This window comes from Phacochoerus africanus, chromosome 13 (assembly GCF_016906955.1).
Source record: "Phacochoerus africanus isolate WHEZ1 chromosome 13, ROS_Pafr_v1, whole genome shotgun sequence".
In the NCBI taxonomy this organism is placed as follows: Eukaryota; Metazoa; Chordata; class Mammalia; order Artiodactyla; family Suidae; genus Phacochoerus; species Phacochoerus africanus.
In genome coordinates, this window is record NC_062556.1 from 32,541,723 (window position 1) to 32,565,361 (window position 23,639).

The 23,639-nt window shown below is 36.1% G+C and overlaps 1 protein-coding gene across 2 annotated transcripts in view; it reads right to left on the reverse strand.

Moving 5' to 3' along the window:
• The window catches only part of DIAPH3 (diaphanous related formin 3), a 503,501-nt gene that overhangs the window by 125,250 nt on the left and 354,612 nt on the right, over positions 1-23,639 (reverse strand). The window lies entirely within an intron of this gene.

Sequence of the window (23,639 nt, forward strand, 5' to 3'; positions counted from 1 at the left end):
AAGTGGTAATATAAATACACTGTTATAAATCAAATACTTATGATCTAGATTCTGTTGTAAGAAAATGATTTTGGCATCACAGTAATTTAGTTTAATTCATGAACATATCTATATTTACCTTCTTCTGGAATTTTTTCATGAAAGTTCTTTTATTTTAAAAAATAATGTGAACGAGTGACAAACTTCCAGACAAATATCTCTAGAAAGTGGGGATAGAGGGAACCTACCTCAATATAATAAAGGACATATGTGACAAACCCACACTTAATATAATTCTCAACAGTGAAAAACTGAAAGCATTTCTGTTAAGATTAGGAATAAGACAAAGATGTCCGTTCTCACCACTGTTATTCAACACAGTTTTGGAAGTCCTAGTCATGGCAATCAGAGAAGAAAAATGAATAAGAGGAGCCCAAATTGGAAAGGAAGAAGTAAAACTGTCACTGTTTGCTGATGACATGATACTATACATAAAAACCCTAAAGAAGGTACCAGAAAAATACTAGAACTCATCCATGAATTCAGTAAAATTGCAGAATACAAAATTGATATCATGGAAATCAACCACTTTTGGAATGTAAACATACTTAAGGTGAAAGATTTAAAGAAACCATATAATCAATGAATGAGTTTGCCATAACAAAATATTTTTGCAAAAACTTAGTTTTGTTGTGATAGACAACCAATATTAAAAAATAAAAACAAAAACACAATTTCAGTAAGAGAGGTAGAATTTCCTAAAGTGCGTTTCAAAGAATGCTAATCCCAGGAGTAAAGTGTTTGTGCTTTGTGTGTGTGTGTGTGTGTGTGTGTGTGTGTGTGTGAGATGGGGGAAGGAGATTTGTTCAGTTCTGTGGTCAAATAAATATATAGTAACTATTGTTCTTGGCAATTCATACCGAATACACATGAAAACTCAACTCATAATTCATGATAAATGTGGCATTTCAAATCAGTAGAGGATAAGAAAATATTCGAGAACTACTGTGGTGATTGACAGTAGTTTATTTGGATCTCACCCTACTATTTAACACCTAAATAAATTCCAAGTGGATCAAACATTTCAATATTGAATAATTAAATGGGAAAGTATAGCATAAAGTAGGGAAAAGTACATTTTAACGAGTTCTGGAGTGGGAAGATCTTCCTAGGAAAAATCTGAATACCCAAATGTCATAGAGTTTATACTATAACAAATGTCCACAAATCATAAGAATAACAAGAATGAAGTCTATGCAAACATTGAAAGGAGAAACTAGAAAAAATATTTGAAAACAGGTATTCTCTAAAACTGATTTTCTTGAAATAAAGAACATTATGACTCAGTTAAAAACCCAAATCCAAACAAACAACCCCCCCAATCCACCAAACCAAAATAAATAAATAAATAAAATAACCAAAAAAATCAGGCAAATGATATGTTCAGGAAATCCATCATAAAAACAAATAAACAGCTTTTATACAGAGGATATAATCTCAACCTTGTTTATAATTAAAGATACTCCAAAGACATCAATGAGAGATCATTTTTCACCTATCAGCACAGCAATAATAACAAATGAGAATAATTCGTAAAGGTTGGAAAGAAAAGAGGTCATTCCACACATTATTGGTGGAAACATAAAACTAATGGAACCTCTCTGGAATGCAATTTGGCAATCAGAAATATTTTTTTTCCTAAAAAAATTATCCTACTTATAACTCAGACATGCAAGATCATATGTACAAGGATGTTCATCACACTGCTGTTTATAACAACTTAAATGCCCATCTGCAAGAGACAGTCTAAATAAACTATGACATTCATGGACTAAAATATGCTGAGATGAAAAATAATGAAGCATATTTAAATTTGTTTTGTTTTGTTTTGTCTTTTCTAGGGCTGCACCCGAGGCATATGGAGGTTCCCAGGCTAGGGGGTCTAATTGAAGCTGTAGCCGCTGGCCTACATCACAGCTCACGGCAACGCGGGATCCGTAACCCACTGAGCGAGGCCAAGGATCGAACCCGCAACCTCGCGTTCCTAGTCTCATTTCTTAACCACTGAGTCACGATTGGAACTCCTTCTTTTTTATATATATATTTAAATTGTTGATGTGGACCATATCCGCAACATAAGTGAAAAAAGTTTTATGACCACTCATATCTATCTATTAGCTCCAAAGCAAAGGATAAACTTTCTGACTTTCTGCTTAGCAATTACTCTACCACATGATGTTGGCATGACCTAATCATTCTTTCCATGTTAAATATTTGTTAAAATGTCTCCCATGTATGTATTTAAGTGACCAACTTTGATTAGCTTGTTCACAGTGATCTACTCTAACAATTACTAAAGAAAACACAATTTAAAATTAGTATTGACTCCCTGGCAAAAAGAATGTTGCCAAAGTTGTCCGCTTGTTTTGCACAGGGTCTAGGTTGTTAAGAGAGAGCCTCAGATGCAAAAGCACAGAATGTCAGAGGGAAAATAATGTATCCACTTAAATACATATGTAGATGTGTAATGATAATGACATTTAACAAGATGTGACTCTCATACAGTGAACCCTCTGATCCTTTAATCACGGGGTAGCCCAGAGAGGAAAAGGTTAATTACATGGCATAACATCACCATTCTCAGCAGAAGCTTAACCTGTTACCCACAAGAGCCTCATTTTACTCTGAGAAATAACCCTGACAGTGCTTAAATTTGGCAACTGCTTACTTCCTGTTGAAAATATATTAGGACATATTTTTAAGCTTGCCTGAATATTTTCATATATTAGCAGAAAATGTTGAATATTTTCAATGGCTTTATTCCTCACAAAGCTTTTTAACAGAGAACGAAATGATTTCAAGACAGAGAAAAAATAATGCTTAATTTAATAGCAAGAATCAAAGGGAGGCTATGCTAGGGAAGAGAAGAGATCTCACAGGAATTTTCTTTCAGGAGAAGTTGGGATAAAGGGACTTAATTCCATGAGGGCTGTTCTCAAGCAGTGGTACCTGGAATGCAGAAGGGGGCCCAGAGGGAACCCAGCAGTCACACTCTGACAGCAGCATATGGCACACTTCGGAAGGAGGGGAAAGTAAGGTCGGGAAGGGAGGCTTAGGAACTTCCATAGAATGTTTCTGAAAGGTGTGAAATAATCAACATTGTACTTCACTATGATTAAAGCTGGCACAGTGTGAAGATGTTAAGCCTGGGTGGCTGTGAAAATGGTAGTATCATTAACCCAAAGTGAGAACATAAAAACCAGGTTAAGTTAAACCATGATAAGTTAGGTTTTAGATGAACTGATTTTGAGGTGCTGGCAGATAAGTCAAACTGTTTTGTCTGAGAATTAGTTGGAAATATGAAACTATAAGATCTGTATTTCAACTCAATTCTACAAAAACAATGGAATATGTGACAGGCACTGAAACAAGCTCCTGACCTGTTTTCATGGGGCTTACAGTCTAAGGGCAATTTCAACACATAATTTGTGACTACCTATATGGGGAATGTTCCAGAAAAGAAAGAAAATTGGTATGAAATTGCTTATTACAGAAGCAGAAGGTTAGAGATGGCTGCCCAATAATTATTTAAGGGGTTATACTTTGATACTTGTATTTGCACTTAAATTTCTGAAGATAGGTTGTATTTGTACTCTAAAACACACAACCCTGTAGACAGCACAGAATACAGTAGAAATTTGTGTATTAGCATTTTGGGTGCCAAGAATGTCCTTAGTTAAAATGCCACCTCACTATTGCCAACTTTTCAAAGTAATTTTACTAGATTTAAGTTCTAGGTTCATTTCTAATATGAATTTGTGGTTCAAAGTATTAAATATTCACTTTTTTTCAGTTCCTTTCAAAGAAGAAATACAGATTTATTCTGCACAAGTATGGTATTCCTTCCCCAATCAGATGCAGGAATTGTGGCATTAATATTACAAACTAAAGATATGTTAAAATCCCTATCAGGGTAACAGCAATGTATTTTTGAAAGAAAGGAAGCCAGCAAAGACAATAAGGCAAGTCTGAATGAGTGGAAAGTGAGGAAAAGGAATTGACATATGCTTTGAAAGAAAGCAAATAACACCTAAAAGAAATGAAAATGGGAGACAACTGAACTTTTGATGAACTCATTAACAATTGCGAAGAAACTGGAGGCAAAACTGTGCTAAACTCTCTCAAGAGAACAATGGAAGATTTTTTTCCCTCAACTATAGACAGCTGACAAAATGAATACAGAAGCCCCCAAATAAAAACTGATACCCAGTAAATTTGAGAACAATTTTACCTAGAAAGTAATGTGTAAGAACAAGAACATAAGCTAAATGTGAGATATATGAAGAACCATAACTTTGACTGAATGCCTCTGTACGAGATTTTCTGATTTAATTCTCACTCCAGCCCTGCATAGTAGGTATTACCAGATCCATTTTAAAGCCAGGGAACCTGAAGCTCACAGAGGTAAAATAATGCATCCAAAGCCTTACAACAGATAGTAACAAAGCAGAAGTTTGAACCAGTATCTGATTCTAAAGCTAATACTCTTTTCCTTATACAGACTTTTCTTGACACTCTGATACTGTGATATTCTTGATCTCTGTATTTGTGTCCTGTGATTACTGAGAAGTACTGAGATTCTCAGTTTTGCTGAGCTGTACTTAGAGCTGTTTAGGAAATGCTTCAAGGCACAAAGAGTCAGTGGCTTTCATATCTTGGAACTCAACCAACAAACACAGATTAGCTTTCCCCAAATTCATTGGGAGGCAGATGCTTTTCTCTAGAACCAGGCAATAAATGAGATGCAGGTCACTCACTGATGGCTTCTTTCTCACAGAGAAAAACCAGAGATATCTTCCTTCTCTAGGAGCCGGGGTATCTGGAAATACCACCATCAGTCCAGCCTGCAGTCCTGGTCCCTCCCTACAAGATGCCTACTGGACAGCTGCTACAGTTGGGTTAAAACCTTGAGGATAGCCAAGTCACCATCACTATCATTCTTGGTCAACATGTTCAGGAGGTAAGTCCATTTTGATCTCTATGTCTGCCATTAACATAAGCAACTTCTCTACTACCTCATTGTCTTCAAAGAACATTCCTTTCATCTCTACCTGAAAACTGGAGAATGATCTCTCGGCCCTTTCCAGTAGACATTGCTCATTTTCACATCCAACTTTGTCATCTTCCTCTTCCAGCCAAGTCTTGCCATTATCCTTGATGTATTCAGCCTATGAGAACTACTAATCCAACAGCAAATGAGTTTCTTGACCTCTCTCATCTCCAGGGCCCAATACCTTCTAATTTCCATTTTCCACTCTCACAGCCATGATCTGAACTTTGCGACCACCCACAACTATTTTATTCCTATAACTTAAATTCATATAAGCTATCTGTCCTTCTTATTTTCTCTCTCTCACTAGTCCTGTCACTCATCCATGGAAATCTCCAATGCCCTGGCCCCACTGTCTTCATTTCCTTACCCACCTAACTTACATTACGTGGTCCATCACTTTGACCATGGGTTCACCGGCCAATATCCTTACTTCCCTCCTCCACTGGGGTCTTTTTACAGACTCCCATTGAAACTTAAATGAGCTGAAAATTCTATCTCCATAGCACTATACACCAGCTGCTGAGTAACTACAATGAAAAATAATACTGCAAGATCATGGCTGGTACATAGTCGCAGTTGCCAACCTCAGCTGGATTCTTCATACTATCCAACACTCCACCTATGTTTTATTTGGAGGTTTTCATTCCTACTCCCCTGACAGGGGCTGTTCCAATACTTTCCCACTTTTTTCAGGCCTTTTGACCAACTGCCCTTCCTCAGCAGAGGACTTGCTCTAGTTCAGATATAAAACAGAAACTACTTGATGAAAAAACCCTTAACTTCTTACCATCAAATCTACAAATGTATCTGCACCTGGGCCCAGGTTTTCCTCCTCCTCATTCATCACATTAGCAGAGCATGTTGCTCTCCAGGACAATTTCCTCCACCTGTGCTGACATCTTATCCTCTGCACTCGGTCCTGCCACCCTCAGGATCTTGCTCTATTGAGTATTATTTCTTCCAAATCTCCTTTCCTTTCTCATTTCCAATATACATTTAAACAAATTCAAACATTTGTTTTGCCCTCTCTTGACCCCCAAGCCTCTATTACATTTCAGTTTCATTTCCTCTATCCATTTATCAACCTTCGACTCTCTCCTTTGAGCTGACGCCAATGGGACAATTGTCAGTCAGTTCATTCTATGATCTCTTGGCAGCATTTGACAATACTGACTACCCCTTCTCCTGGCATATTGGACTTTCAGTGATAAAACTGGGAAAGACTCAGGCACACCCGGATGAGTTGGGTTGCACCCACTAATTCACAAGACATGGTAACTCAGATGTTCTACAGATGGTTCAAACTTAAGGTCTACAAAAGTGAATTCATCATCATTTCCCTCAACCTTCATCTCCTCCTGGTGTTCTTTATCTCAGTGAATGGCACCCCCTGTTAAAGTCAGATAGCAAGTACATATAAAAGGATCCCTCTAACACAAAGCACTGAGTTCCCAGTCACTTTTCTTACTGGGGAAATATCCAATAGGATTGTTATATAACCTGCGAGTACTTAGAAGTTCTCAATGAAGAGAACAAGGAAAACTAATGTATCATTTATCTGAAAAGTTACAGATCTACTGGACAGCTCCAATGGTATAATATTTCTTTCCTCAGTGTCACATTCTTCTACCATTCAAGTTCTTGACACTAATTTTGACCACCATCTAATTCACTATAAAAATTCTTCTTTAAAGACTTCTGGATATTTCTAACATGCTGTTCTGGAATGATCAATTTTCCTCTTCAATAAGCTAAAATAAAGCAATGTTTCTCGAGTAAGGAAGCTCTGGGAAACAACTTGTATTCACACTTGTGAATGCCTCAGCCTGAAGCCACGGTGCACATTCTGTAGGTCACTGCCAAGCACAATGGTTGTCCTTCACATCTCATTCTGTAAATGGTCTTGGACCTCAGTTATCTCCACACGGCTCCTGGCTCTGGGTGTCCCCAGTCAAGCAATGCCTTTAAACTTGCCTGGACAAGTGAAATGCAGCCCAGTGCACAAAGGAGAATGAGTGGGAGTTTCAGATTAAGAAGCTGCAAGAGAAGAGCAAGATCTAAAACTCAGGCTGAAAAAGGGAAATGTATAACCTGGTATGCAAAGATTATCACATTTACATCTCCTCATCTTCATCCAGGACCAGACAGTAACTAGGCTGACATTACAATGAAAGCTTGACACCAAATTATAGAATGAGTTATCAGAAAATAAATGATTAACACAGGACCAGACTGCCAAGGGAAATGGTGGCCTGTCCTTTCTCTCAAACTGAAGATACTCTCTTCTGTTCCTGGGAGTTTAAATGTAACATTGTCAAAATGGGAGGCTTGCTGTGGTTTCACAACTTGAAACGTCTCACTAGACACAAAGCTACAAACTTATATGAATAATCCTCCATTGTTCCATAGATTTATCTAAGCCTGAACTTCCCATTTTCACCTTCTTGCCAGCCATCTCATGACCACATTTGTACATATTAGTGCTTTCACCAGGGGGTATATGCATCAATAAGAGGAGAAGTTGAAATTAGATTAGTTAATTTGCTACTTCATTAACAGCTGTGGTAAAAAGTCCAAAGAGAAAGGAGATTGAAACTAGCTAAAATGAGGGGTTTGTATTGTAAGCGTCTCTAAATTATCTATGTCCCCTCCTCCTGCGGATAACTGGGAGTCAGCTGTGCACACATCTGTGGGTGTTTATAAACATTTACCATCTGTGTGAAGCTTATGGGTTGTAAATGGTGGGCTAATTAGTGAAATGTTAGTCATTCCTAATGACAGTTGTTGTGGATAAAGGTTTTATCCAGGTTAAATCTATCGGAACCTTGTTGATCACTGGAGGCCATTCTACCTTTTATTATAAAACTGAGGAACTACACTGTGCAGTATAAGTCATGCATTAAAGATACATTATAACTAGATCAGGCTGCTAGTTTATGCATGTTAATGAGCTCTGCTCTTAATGGACTGAAGTGCTGATGGAGTTTTTGTCAGGAAAAATGAGAAGTTGTCAATCTGTAAAAAGGTTAACTGATTCCACAATAAATGACATTTTCATTTCTGTTCTACATGTATACTAAACATGTTCCATTCAGAAAATTAAGATGGTATAGAAGTAAACTGGTAATTGACAGGAGACAATTCCTTACTAAAAAGGTCTATCCATATACATACATACATATCTGCATACATACATATCTCTCCAAATTCCTCATATCAGCAACTTTTTAAAAACCCATGTCTCTCTTTTATGTATCAAAAACTGTGGGGAAATATTCTAAACAGGTTAACTTTCACATACATTTGTCCTACAAACAAATGGAAAGCAAAACAAAAATAAAAGCATCCTGCCTATGGAGAGAGATTTCTACATACTGGCAAATGAAAAGAGTCTTATAATAATAGAGCTTGTATTTTAATAGACAGTGTTATAGAATGAGTGAGTGGAGAACTAAACACATTTTGATGGCTTGGACTCTAGCACAGTGTGTTTTTTTCCTTAAAAATTAATTGGCAGAATATAAACGAGATCGCAGAGTCAACAGGAACCTTGTTTTATGGATGAGAAGACATATGGTCTGGGAAGTTAACTGGTCTGCTCACTGTCCCTTAGCTTCCGGTAGAGCCAGGGCTGGTATCCTGGTCACATTGACCCCCTAAGCTGAGTCATTCAGTACCCATATGATGCTGATTGTACTTCAAGGGGAGAACACTGTTCATGTCACTGAGAATTGGGGCAGATGAAAAAAAAACAAAAACAAAACCAAAAACTGTCCTATCTGAAATGTCACTCCTGGAGTTCCCATTGTGGCTCAGGGGTAATGAACCCAATTAGTATCCATGAGGATTTGGGATCCATCCCCGGCCCTGCTCAGTGGGTTAAGGATCCAGTATTGCTGAAAGCTGTTGGTATAGGTCACAGATGTGGCTCAGATCCTGCGATGGTGAGGCTGTGGTGTAGGCTGGCAATCTGCAGCCATGATTAGACTCCTAGTCTGGGAACTTCCATATGCTGTGGGTGCTGCCCTAAAAAAAAAAAAAAAAATAGTCACTCCTTCCCACACTTCCTATCTCCTGCCCCTGCTTCCCCTCATTCTCCTCGGAAGCTACTGATGTCTAACACTACAGTTTATATTAAATGCTGTCAGTCCTCTCCCCCAGGAGACAAGCCCTCAATGGCAGGGATGTTTGCTTGTTTTGTTTTCTGCTGTATCCCCAGGGCTTAAGATAGTGTCTCAACATAATATGTGTTCAACAAATATTTTTTAAATGAAGGTGGCATTTTGATAGGAAGGATAATTTTTCAACATTACAGTAATAATGAAGGCAGGCACTCCAATGCCAATTTTTATACCTTTTCTGTTGTCAGAAATTTAAAACCACAAGAGCAAGTCACACAGGAACTTTGGGACTGTCTTTGTTATGCTAGATAATGTGTGATTAATGCTTTTAAAACAGTTACAAAACACTAAGACATCACACATACCAGATAAACAAACATGAAAACAAGTTTCCGTGCTGAGAATCCCAGAGCCTTGGAATGCACATCTGAGCTGATATCAGCTGAAGTGGAAACTGGAGGTGTGAGCCGTTGTCCTTTAAGTGGATAATGGGACATGTTCTCTGTCTTATTTTGCCTGCATCCCAACCCTCAGTCAGACTGGAGGGGAGGACTGCCTGCAGCTTATCTTCATGAACTAGCATGATTTGTTTTTAAATGTTCTTGGTTAGTGCAATCATTAAAATGCCTAAAGTGTCTCTGGTAACAAAGTTTGTTTCCTCTAAGAAAGGAGTTAACATTTAGTAGTTTTATTTCATACCCCATGCCAGGTCCTGGCGGGTAAAATTACCCCCCAGATCAAAAGGCTTTAAATAGGAGATGCAAAATCAACATGTTCAAAAGCCACTGTGGGCATCATCCACTCTGGTCATAAAAGTTTTTTCCAGCCTCCCCCAACCTAATCAGCTACACAGGCCTATTGTACTACCTCTAAAATGCCTTTCCAATCCATCCTGACTTCCCTTTTTTAATACCTCCTAGTTTGGGTCTTTAGCATTTAACTCCTACAAAATTGCAACAGTCTCCTAACTGGTCTCAGTCTTTCTACTTCCCCCACATGCTCTAATCCATCTGCCAATCAGATGTCATATTTGTCCTAGCATAGGGCCATCAGAGCCATCTCTAAAAGACGACGCTGTCACTGCTCTGTGTAATGCCCTTGGAGTGTCTACAGGATGAAGGAAAAACCCCAAACACAGCCCACTCTCCTGTCTTCTACTTTTAGTTTCTCTGTTCCCACAGCTCCACCCAAAGATCATTCCAGGCCTGCTACATTCTCTGTTAATGTCCAAATATGAATTTCGTATTTCTGTGTCTTAATTTACTCATCCCAGTGGATTCCCAGGCTTGGGAGTCCTGGCTTGATTCAGACTGCATTCATTTGGTATCCATCTAACTCAAGATTCTGCATTTCAAAGGACGAAGAGAGGGCTAAGCACTGCTGCTCAGATGCCAGCCCACCCTCCCTTCTTCCACCATAATGTGGAAGGTGGAAGGACCATTCAAATATAGGAACTATCCACATAGGAGAGAAGGCACACCATGTACTTGGGTTATACATAAAAAAGATGCCCCCACCTGCTGGGAGACTAGGAAAGGAAGAGATTCAATGCAGTATAGGATCACAGAACACTGCTCCATTCCAGAAGGAAATGGGACTTAAAGGGCAGAATTTCCCATGGAGTCACAGACAGTGGAATTCAAGAGTGGAAGCATCTTGTGTCCAACAAGCGGATCTGGAGAGCACAGATCCACTGAAGCATCGTGCAGATGCATCATGTGCTCCCGAGAGGTGGCCAAGAAACATGTCCAGGCATGAGAGGGCTGCAGAAGTCCACCAGCCTTGAGAGCTGTGGGGGGAGCAGAGTAACTCCCTGTGGTCACTGGCTGGAGAAGAAAAAGAAGTTAGAAAGTCCAAGTTCAACCAAAAAATGTGGAGACACTTCTGAGAATCAGCAACAAATCTGGGAGCAATACAATAGATTGGGTCAATTCAAGAGCAAAACAGATATCACCTTTACCAAAAGCAGAAGGAGAAATTTTGTCAAAGCAGGGAGAGTGTTCTGGGCCCACACAGAACGGAACCAAGAAGAATGCACATTCTTAGAAGTGTCCCTTGGGTCAACTGTCAGGCTTGGGATCTCCTTTAGGGAGAGAGCTTGGAAGGTAATTTCAAACATGAAAAACTGAGTTCTGTACTTGAATTACCGAGCTAAAACACAGAGACAGAGAATTGTCGAAGTCATTTACCATTAGGAAGGTGGGTGGTTCAGACAGAAATTAAACTGCATTTATACAAATCATTACTTCTTTGAAAACTTGAATTTATTCTCTTGACTGAAATAACTATTTGTTACCAATACTATAAGGACAACAAAACAAATTTGACAGATGTCATATTTGTCCTAGGATAGGGTCAATTTACCTTTAGGTGAGTCTACTCAAATAGAATATATACAATTGGAGGAATTTTTGCTCCACAGACACAAATTCCATAAATACTTTAAAAGTGTTTATTGAATATCTGCTGTGGAAAGACACTGTATTAGAAACAGATTATAGCCAAGACATGGCAACTACCTAAATGTCCATCAACAGATGAATGGATTAAGATGAGATACACATATACAATGGAATACTACTCAGCCACAAAAAGGTAAATTAATGCTATTTGCAGCAACATGGATGGAACTAGAGATTCTCAGACTAAGTGAAGTAAACCAGAAAGAAAAAGACAAATATTATATGATATCATTTATTGGTATAATCTAAAATACAGCACAGATGATCCTATCTGCAAAATAGAAACAGCTCACAGCCAAGGAGAGCAGACTCGTGGTTTCCAGGGGGAGAGAGGAGGGATGGACGGGCAGTTTGGGGTTTGGGGAAGCAAACTGTTACATATGGAATGGATGGGCAGTGGGGCCCTACTGTACAGCACAGAGAACTGTGCGTGATTGGGTCACTTTACAACAGAAATTGAAGAAATGTTGTAAATCAACTATAATTTAAAAAAATAAAAAGAAACATTACCTTAATAAAAAAGAAATTAAAAGGTTTACTTTTAAAAACATGACTAATTTTTTTATGAGATTTATTGCAAAATAATAGAATGCTTGATTTTCATGTGCAAAGAAGCAGGTTTTTAATAGCTAAATCAGAATATTAATTGAAATGTTTCACATCATATTCTTCTTTGTTCATATTTTATAGAAGATAAATCTAATTGAATTAATGAAATGAGATAAATTTTTTACTCCAAAGAGGCCTCTGATGAGTTTTTGAGGAATATACCAAATTCTCAAAACTGTTCATTTTTATTTTCAAAATTAACTGATCTCAAATTGAGGCAGGCTAAAAGCATGCACATACACACAAGCCTCCCTTAGCTAAGCTGTAATAATCAAATGGAAATTTTTAGACTTTGAAGAGTTCTTCAGATTCTAATAATGCTAAATAAACACTGTTGCAGATATTTTCCCCTTCTCTTCTTACATTTCCCTTTTTAGAGTAGATGGATAGCAGCTGAGTTGGGATTTTATTTCTATTACATCAAAGTGCACTACTTTAGGAATAGCAAAGTGCTCAACATAAAATGGGAATTTTCTCCTAGGCGAGAGAAAAGAAGGAAAAACAATACTTCCCAAGCTTTCCCCCAAGATACAAGTACAGTAGTTCTGAGCAAAGCTTGATATCACTTGAGCTCTTCTTCTAATTTTCCAGGCACAGAAGAAACAGTTTATAAGCTCCACACTACGCCTCCAGATCCTAACATGAACCCATTTTTATGTTCAATCTCAGCAGATGCCATGTTTTAGGAAACATTACTTCCTCAGAATGCAACACTGAGCACCATAAAGTGCTGAAATGGATGAATCAGTTGGAACCCAAACTCAAGTCAGTATAACCCAAACCCCATGCTTCCTTGGACCAAGTTCCTTGAGCATCCCATGGAAAAGCTCTCCAAAGGCTGAAGTCTATAAGGAACATGAGCAACATTAGGGTCTTTTTGCAAGGATGAAAGGTACTTCCAAAAAAAAAAAAACCAGATGAACAGATTAAGAAGATGATATACATGTATACATGTATACTACGGAATACTACTTAGCCATAAAAAAGATCAGACATATTTTTATCAACCAGAGCTGAAATCATAGTGTAATTGATAAAGACCCAGCAAAATGGTAGACTAATCTATTAAAGTATTTAATACTTTATACTATAAGGACAACAAAACAATTGTGTTGTTATTTGTTGTTAAAGTAGTTAATAGATTTATTTACTGATTTAATGTTTATTTAATAAACACTTCATGCAATCAAGAAATAAATGAGTGCCTACTATCAAAAGGGAGTATGCTTTTTTGAGAGATCAACATTGTCCATATTAAAATAAATAAGGGAGGGCAAATAAAAAGAAAAGAAAGTACTTTCATTCATATGTGAAGCCAAGAGAAAATACAATCTAATTAGCATCAAGAAGATCCATTGGAAACAAAAGGTCATAATTGCAATTCAGCATTAGCAGTATCAGCACTTATAAAATACACCTGAATGCAATAGAAAAACTCTTTTTCTTAATTCTTGGCTTTTGAATAAAGACAGTCCTTTTCATTCACCAATCTTCTTGACTTTATGACATTTGAAGGTTATTCTGCAGTTAAATTAAAAAGAGGAACTGTTGCACATTTAGCAGCTTATAACTAAAGACAAGTCAGAGTCAGAGTGGGATGGCTTTGGAAGGAAACTCCCCAGCCTCTTGATGCAGTGGTCTTTCATACAACCCTCTTGAAAGTTAGTGATGGAGCTTTTGACTCAACCCTAATTTGACAAAAAGTGTTCCTACTCTGATAGAGTTCTTGCTTGAATAACTAACAGCTTAAAAACGAACATTCAAAGAATTATATTAAACTAAAATTACTGTCACTTTTACCCATTAGTGATAATTATTGGTGAAAATTCTATGGTGACAATTCACTCTAGCCAGCAATGTCTCCCAAGAATCGCTTGTTCCAAAAACAGTCATCTATTTTCTGTATTACATGAGTCTGTCAAATTCTTCCTGCCTTGGGACATCCTCGCCTATGTGAAGGCTGCCCTTGATGTTAACTTCGGTCATATTATGCTGCTTCTAATTTTCTTGAAGAAAAGTGGCTATCTGAGGAAGTAAGCTATTCAGGAAGCAATATTTTAAAATCCTATTACAAAATAATGTCTAATTTCATCTAAACACTAATGCCTATTTATACCATTTTCAAGTAACACATAAATATTCAATTTCTTTGCTTAATTTTTCTAGTCTGCCCTAGGGTGTTCTTATTCATCATTGAAAGTCAAATACTACTGAGTTCCTTTTTCACTCAGCAAAATAATCACTTTAGACTTTGAGCAACTTTCATGACCAGGTTCAATACCATTGAATGGATTTCCTTCAACTTTAAGGATTTAATGTCAAAATGACCAAAAATAGGAAGAGAAAAGAAACAGCCTATTAATAAAGAAAGAAAAACCTGGCTCCCCCATGACCTTTTGACACATTGATATTTTCCATCTCAAAAGATATACAAACAATAGTGCAGAAATACTGGGGACAAAAGCTGGGATGAAAAGCATAAGAGCACAATGGTTGTGCTAGGTTGGTTACTGGAAAAATTGATAGCCCAGGCTCTTGCTAGCTTTTCAAAAGTTCAACTGTACAACTTTCCATTTCAAATTAACACAATCTAAAAAGCCAGGTAATTTTATGCTTCTGGAAATGTGCCAGAAGATGAAGTTTTCCTTAACAGTTACCATGATTTTTATCAATATATTTTTACTCATTTAATTACTAGATCCTCATTTTGTAACATAGATCAGCTATTTTGCAAGTGCATGCTTTGGCTACAGGAAGACAAGAAAAAAGTTAACATTTTTTTTTAACTCGGTGTCATAAAACGCAAATAATAATCTCTATCATTTGGCAAACTTTTTCTGCAAAGGGCCAGATAGCAAATATGGGGCAATAGTCTGTGTCTCAATGACTCAATTCTGCACTTATAGCACAAAGACAGCCACAGACAATATGCAAAGAAATAAATGTGGCTATTCTCCAATAAAACTTCATTTACCAAAAGAGATGCAGGTGATTCATCTCAAGGGCTGTAGTTTGAGCTAGATTTTTACTTTACACATAAATAATAATGCGCTCAACCAAACACAAAATGGAAAAGATATCTTTTGACTAGTTAAATTTAAATCAATTATTTGACAAATCTGAGTGTCTTCTGTGGTATTTACTATGTGCACACAGTGTGATAGGTCCTACAAGAATAAAAAAATGCACAAAAGGCCATGTGCTTGGAAAATGTATAATCTATTAGAAGCAAAGGACTAAAGCAAATAAAATGAGAATAACCAAATATTCAATACCTAAGGTATATGGCAACATTATAATGGTTTGTATATAAAAAAAACTATTATCAAGGGCAAACATTCAGAGAAGACTCTGGAGAATGCAAGATTGTTCAATCACGTCTTGTTAGGTTTGGTCTGTTAAGAATTAGAGAAAAGAGCAAAGAGAACATCAGAAATAAATGCAGAGAGGGAAGAATGACTGTGCCAGAGGTAAGTGGATAACCAGTTCAACAGAAACCAAGGACAGTCACTGAGAAGTTCAAGTTCACAGTCACTTATCTATAACCTCTGCAGTCAGATATTTCAGAATCAAAGTAGAAAGGTCAAAAAGCTATAAATCATACCACACCCAGAGCAACCTAGAACGGCATCTTTTAATTAAAAATTGTCTTCTTTCTGCAGCACAAATATTCACATTTGATGTAAACGCCTATCAATTCAGGTCAGGTTTGGCATCTAAAGTTTGGACACCAAAGTTACTTCAAAACTTTTGGTTTTCAGAGTATTCCGCATTTTTAAATTGTGAAAGGTGTTGTAGACATATAGTGAATTTAACTGCCTGAAGGCCCTAAGCAGTTCTGTTTTGGTTATAATTCTGTCTGATTGGTTACTATGGTTTTTTTGACTGGTACCTATATTGTGTGTATATATATATATGTATGTATGCGTGCACACACACATGCACACACACACATATTATAGTTGAAAAAGAGGTGAGATCTATACCATGCCTGATATGTATAAATATAGGGCAAATGTTGGACTACATTCTATTAAAGTAAGAAGCAGGCTCAAAAGTCTATGCTCTATCGATCTAAAACAATTGACGGTTTATGGAGGCTTCTATTTCTCAGGGTAAATGCTAAAAACAGAGATTTACATAAAGAGAGAAAAAAAGAGGTTCAAAGAGAATGTGTCAGATTATAGAAATGAAATGTTCTTATTTTTTATTTACTTTTAGGGCCATACTCATAGTATATGGATGTTCCAAGGCTAGGGGTGGAATCGGAGCTACAGCTGCCAGCCTATACCACAGCCATACCAATGCAGGATCTAAGCTACCTATGCTGTAGCTCGTAGCAATGCTGGATCTTTAATCCACTGAGCTAGGCCAGGGATCGAACCCACATCCTCATGGATACTAACTGGGTTCCTAGCCCCCTTAGCCACAATGAGACCTCTGAAGTAAGTTTCTCAAAAGATGGAGAGATTTATGATTATGCCTGAAAATAAGACAGTACTCATTGTCTATCTTTAAAATTAAAGGGAATAACTTCCCGTCAAATACAAATAATAATTCCATTCAGAATTGGCAATCTGACATGAAAGGGTTCCTTCTGACAACAATCCACTGGTTTGCAAAGGGTACAGCTGTATAAATTACTGATTAGGGAGACGGTTGTCTAAGGAGAACTCAATGTTACACACAAAGAAGATGGCACCGTGATTGAGTCCTCAATTATAATACAACAAATGCAGCTGATGTTTTCAAAGTTATAGCAGCCTCCATATTGTAATAAGATCAAAATTACTGATTGATATGATTTCCGCCTACAATATGAACAAGTTGAATCTGTGCTTAGCGATACAAAAATACAATAGGTGATGTTAATATAAAGATGTCTTTGGTAGGAGTTCCCATTGTGGCCCAGCAGGTTAAGAACCCCGCTAGTATCCATGAGAATGTGGGTTCGATTCTTGGCTCGAGTCAGTGGGTTAAGGATCTGGCGGTGCCGTGAGCTGCAGTGTAAGTTGCTGATGTGGCTCAGATCTGGCATTGCTGTGGCTGTGGCGTAGGTGGGCAGTTGCAGCTCCAATTTAACCCCTGACCTGGGAACTTCCATATGCCGCAGGTGTTGTCCTAAAAAAAGAGAAAAAAAAAGATTTCTTTGGTAAAATTCTGCTTCTACAACAAGATGATTCAGTTATAAATGTACACACATCCATTCTCTGTCAGATTCTTTTCCCACAGAGACTATCCCAGAATATTGGGTAGAATTCTCTGTGAACATAATTTTTATTTTATATTGGAGTACAGTTGCTTTACAATGTTGTGTTAGTTCCAGGTGTACAGCAAAGTGATTCAATTATATATATACATATATCCATTCTTTTACAAATCTTTGGATAAGCAGAAAAACCAAAGTAGAATCTGAACCAGAGGGGAAGTTGATCTAATTTGGCAATTTTCTCAAAATGTCCAACACAAAGAAAGAGGCTCTCTAGAGTAAAATCACTGAAATGGTACCAAAGAGATAGTTGTTCCTCTCAAAGGTTTTCAGGGAAGACAATGCTCAACCTCCATACAAAGGCATAGTCTAGAGCCAGTTACCAATTAATAAAATTTGCTTCAGTTCCTTTTTCCTGCACTATGACTAAGTCATCAGCAGTAAAGGAATAATAGCGACATAGTTAAAAATATGGCCTCTGGTCAGAAAACTTGAGTACTAGCTTCACTGCTTGCTAAATAAATCTGAGAATGTACAAAAGAAATTAACTGACTCTTGGTCAAAAATAGTCTCCTAAGATCATTGGATTACATGCAATAATGAACACATACAGAGCTGGGCAAATAATATGTGATCAATAAAATGGCAGTAGAAAAAGTAGTAGTAGTAGTAGTGGGTGGTGTTGCTGCTTTTATTATTATTATCATTATTATTATTCCACAAAAGATAGAGATAAGAGAAATATATCAGTGCCAATGCTATCTAATTTATTACATTATTCTAAGTAGAGAAATAATTAAAACTATTGGCCTACATGCATCAATGGCCAAAAGATGCTAGAGAACTGAAAGCACTACTCTATGAAACTAGAATATATGCAATTATGGAAAATAATCTAAGTTTTATGATATATGTAGGGGCAGGGTAATTCTCAAGCCTTTATGAAAGCAAGTACACACATTAATTGCATATCTGTCGAGACCGGCGGAGACATTCCCAAGTAGTATTTCTGTAATATGCCTTTCCTCTAAAATGGAGGCCTAATTGCTTAGTTATTCTAAATTGCAGAATGGAAAACAAAGGAGCAATTTTGGCCATGTGGGTAAACAGCAGATTTCTAAAAGCTAATTATCTCTTTATTTAATAGACTGAAGTTGTACCAAATGAGACATTTAAGTCTAATAAATAATAAACAAATTGTAACCTAAAGACTAAAATATAGAAGCTGCTCATATAGTTTTTATTGCTCCATTAAATAAGCTCTTATTTACTTCCCCCACAAAACGTAATTATACAACACTGGGTCCATTTCAAGACCATTCTGATGTGCTATTTAAAAATTAAGTGAATCAACTTACATACTCAGGAAGTCTTAGAGCACAATATCTGAATTCTATTATCAAACGCCCTATTCGTTTCCATGATTAAGAAACAAAAATCCAGTTTTCAACAAGTTATACATAATCGCATAAAACCACTATTAGTATTTGTCTTACTAGACATGATCACACATAAGGATAGCTATGTACTTTAAATAAATACCAGTGTGTACATGTAGTAATTTCTACATCAGATATGTAATACTTTCAATATCTTCTAAATTAAAATAATTCAAATTTAAACATTAACCTCAGAAAACATTAAAAATTTACCCACCAATTAAACAAAGACATCATGAAAATGTAGTTAATTTGCTTGTTTGTTTAATATAATACCAAATCACTCAACAGAAACAACCAAAACTGCATTTGTGAATATTTAAAAAACCTCCAGGCTCATCACTTTTAAAGAAAACAAAAATGAGACAAATGACCTTTTTAATACCATTACATGATAATATGAGATGCAGTGCTTCTCAGTTTTGTTGCTCAGAAGGATTTCTAATGCTTCATTTTTCTTGTGAGGGAAACTTAGCCCACTATTCCATGTTTATTTTCATTCTACTAACAAAAATAGCATTATGAAATGATAGTGATAATAAATAGAAGATTTGAAAATAGTATCTTGCTCTCTTGCCGAGGGCAAGTAATGATTTATGATGGTTAAAAAAGATCAGGGATTTAATTTCCTCTACTACCTCAGGTGGTGATACAAGAATCTGTATATCTGTGAGAAAACACAGTTCTTATTTGCATGTTGAAAACACTAAAGTCATGAAAATATATGGAAGGAAGCTCCCTGTGGGTTCATGGCAGGGCTGTGTGAAGATTTTTCTCCTCTATCATTCAGGGTTTCGTGTTCTACATACATAAAAAAGTAAGATAAAAAGTTTTTCGTCCAGAGAGGTGACAAAACACTACTGTAAATTCAACTTGCCTTTCTACATTTTTTTGAGAATAGGAAAGCTGGGCTGACAACTTCTACAAAGGCTAGAGCAATACGTTCAGTACTAAAATCTAACACCCAGAAAGAAAAATACCACGTTTTAGCTGATCCTCACAATGAGATGTTTACAAAATTCACTACAATAGCACCTATAGCACAGTAAAAGCACATGAGCCTATCAGTTTCTAAGGAGTTTATAACCAATATTTTAAATTAATAAGGTTGGTATAGATAAATATTCTCAGTTCTGAGGACCAAATTTCATCACCAGCACACCACAGCCAGCCAGTCTCCATTTCCATCTCATTATCCTCTTTTATTTTACTTCATATAACATTTTATTTTATTTTTTAGGGCCACTCCCATGGCATATGGAAATTCCCAGGCTAGGGGTCAAATTAGAGTTGCAGCTGCGGGCCTAGACTGCCACCACAGCAATGGGGGATTTGAGCCATGTTTTCAACCTATACCACAGCTCACGGCAACGTCAGACCCTTAACCCATTGAACCCGCATCCTTATGGATCCTAGTGGGGTGTGTTTCCACCAAGTCATAAGGAGAACTACTCATGTAACTTTTTATAATCTGAAATCATCTTTTATATATATATATATATATGGTTGTCTGATTCACTCATTTTAAACTTCATTACAGCATTAATCATTACAGCAGAAACACTATCCTTATTTATCACTGCAATCCTAGCATATAGAAAAAAAAAACTGTTGATGAATAAAACAAACAAAAGTGGCCTATTAATTTTTTTCTATACCAATAAAATAATAATGGAAAACTATGCTTAAATTTTACATCATAATACAATGTCTTTATTGACAAAAAATATGTTCTATGTCTAATATGGAAAGAAAAAGGTGGCTTCATATTTGTACTATTTTTAAATATGAAAAAAGCAAAAATTAAGTAAATGAAATTGGGGATGTAGCCCTAGATTCTTTAAAATCCTATAATCTACAGGAACAAAATTCAAAGTTGATTTGCAAAATTTTCAAATATTTTTTAAAAGAACTATATCATAGCTTTCTGTTTCATCAAATGTTATATCATCTCTTATCAAATGACTTTGATTGAATCTATTAAAACAGTCACAAATAATATATAGTATTTTTTATTTTTATTATTTATTTATTTTAGGGTTGCATCTGTGGCATAGGGAGGTTCCCAGGCTAGGAGTCGAATTGGAACTGTAACTGGTGGCCTATACCACAGCTACAGCAACGCAGGATCTGAGACATGTCTGTGACCTATACCACAGCTCAGAGCAATGCCAGATCCTTAACCCACTGAGCGAGGCCAGGGATCAAACCTGCATCCTCATGGATGCTAGTCAGATTCGTTTCAGCTGTGCCAAGATGGGAACTCGTATATAGTATTTTTTAATAGATTTATTATTTTAAAGTATTGAGTATCATTTCTGTATATCAATGTTATCCAGACTATCCTATGAAGAACACTTTCCTGGAAAATGTCAAAATGTTTGAAACATATGACCTCACCATATAAAGGTTTTGGGAACTCCTTTCACATAAGAGCCTACATTTATTTGAGACTCATCTATGATCATTTCCAGATGATGTTTGAGAGGAAATAGCATTGAAAAAATTTTATAAAATAATCCAATAGGACAAATAAGATGAGCTCTGATTAACAAAAGATGTAATAGAAAACTTTCCTTAAATTTATTTTAAAAGTTAAATATATTCAAATTTATTTTAATAATTTTTAAAATTAACTTCAACATAAAATTACCTACCTAAAAATAACATAAATCAACTATGAGCTGTAATTGATGCTTAAATATTAAAACAGAAACAGATCCTAGTATATTAAAATTATACATCAAATATATGAATGACTAAAGCAGAATTACAAGTAAATGGAAAAGGACAGGATTATGAGTAACTGAAACTGGGAAAAATTGAGGTGGAATACAAAACTGTCAAAAGGATGACTTTCCAAACTTAAAGAACAGAGAAAAAAAATCATAAAATCAAATATTATAATAAACCAATGGATAAAAAACCATTTTTACAATGTCAAGATATAAAAATAAAAAACCCAAGTGAGAAAATGTATTTAAAAGGTAAATGCCTAATGTCAATCAATAGGATAAAAGACTAAGACAACACGACTCACAAAAAAGAAGCACAAATGCACTTATAAACCCTTGAAAAATTGCCCTGCTTAAGTAGTATTCAAAGAAATCCAATTTAAGATAATAAAATACAAATTTTTAACCTATTAACAAAATCCTTAATGAGGATATTCAACCAAAGCACACTCATAAGCGAAAGTTAAAAGTTGGTGAAATTAATACGTTTGGAAATCACTTTGGCAACATGCTCCAAATCTTACAAACATTTATCTTTTTCTATTCTATATCCTAATAATTACAAACATTTTCCAACTATTTATGTGTTAGTGACCCATAAATAAATATCACACTAAAAAGTTATTAATAATAATACTGTTCTATGACCTCACACTGACTAATGCAAGTTAAGTTAGACATGGTATATTCAGCGGATACAGACATAGATAGATATTAAAAAATTAGAAACTAAAAATCACATAAAACATGAAACATTCAGAAAGTTCAGAAAGATAAGGTGAGACACTAAATTGTGTGCTCCCTAGGATCATATAACTATGGTCAAAAGACAGAAGATTTTAAAACTGAAAGAAAAATATTTCAACATATTAACAGTGATTCTTTGGATTCTGGATAATGGTTTTGTGATCCACTACTTTTCAGCTACTTTCCATAACGTGAAAATGTTATATCCCATAACATGAAAATGTAACGGGAAAATAAAATCAACTTAGTTACTTTTAAAAATGGAAATTTCCTTCAGAATAAATATAATTTAAATGAAAGCATTATTAAGATTACAGTGGATGGAAAGTTTCACTAACATTTTTGCTTCCTGTCAGGCCTCAACCTTCGAAGGGTGGGAGGACAAAGGATTGCTAAGAGCTCTGTGTGACACAGACTGTCTGCTAAAACCTGCGTACAGCACACAGCCAACCTGCCATCAAGTAACTCACCTAGACGACTTGTTATCCAATGCTAAATTAGCTGATGTTCAAGTACCAGAATGCCTGGCACACTAGGCAGGCATATATTATCTTTAAAAGGTTTTCCAGAAACATCTTTTAAAAATAAATGCTAAATGTTCCTGATCTCCATGTTGTTAACACTCTATGTTATTTCTGAGAACACTTCCTGAATTTCAAGTGTACTCCTGTAAACAAGATATTGTGCTTGGATGATTTTTTTCTCCCCTAGAAGAAACATGTGTGATACATTAAGGCACTCAGTTTGCTTTATTAAAGATAAAATATGTCTGTAAAAGTGAAAGTGAAAAAGGCAAAAACGGCATCTCAGTTTACCCCTAGGGAAACCTTAGGTGGATTTGCAGCCCTGAGTTGTAAACTATGGTAATTTAGCAGTGAAGCTGATGGATTTTAATTAGTTTTCTGCAATCCTTAGTGGCTTGGAGGTGGAAGAGCCAGAATTTTGAGGGAGCGAAATATAACTATAAATTACTTAATTCTTTTGTCTCTAAGTTAGTGGCATCTTTTAGCTTTGGAAAATATACATATATTGTCCCTGTGATGTAGTTATTTTTAAATTTTTCCAAGACCTTTTTATTAAGGAAAATTTCAAAATACACCAAAGTAGAGAACATGATATAGTGAACGCACTCTTCCTTCCAACTACCCATTACCCAACTTCAGAAATTATTATTTATAGCCAATCATGTTTCACCCATACACCTGCTTCCTTCACAGTCATGCTA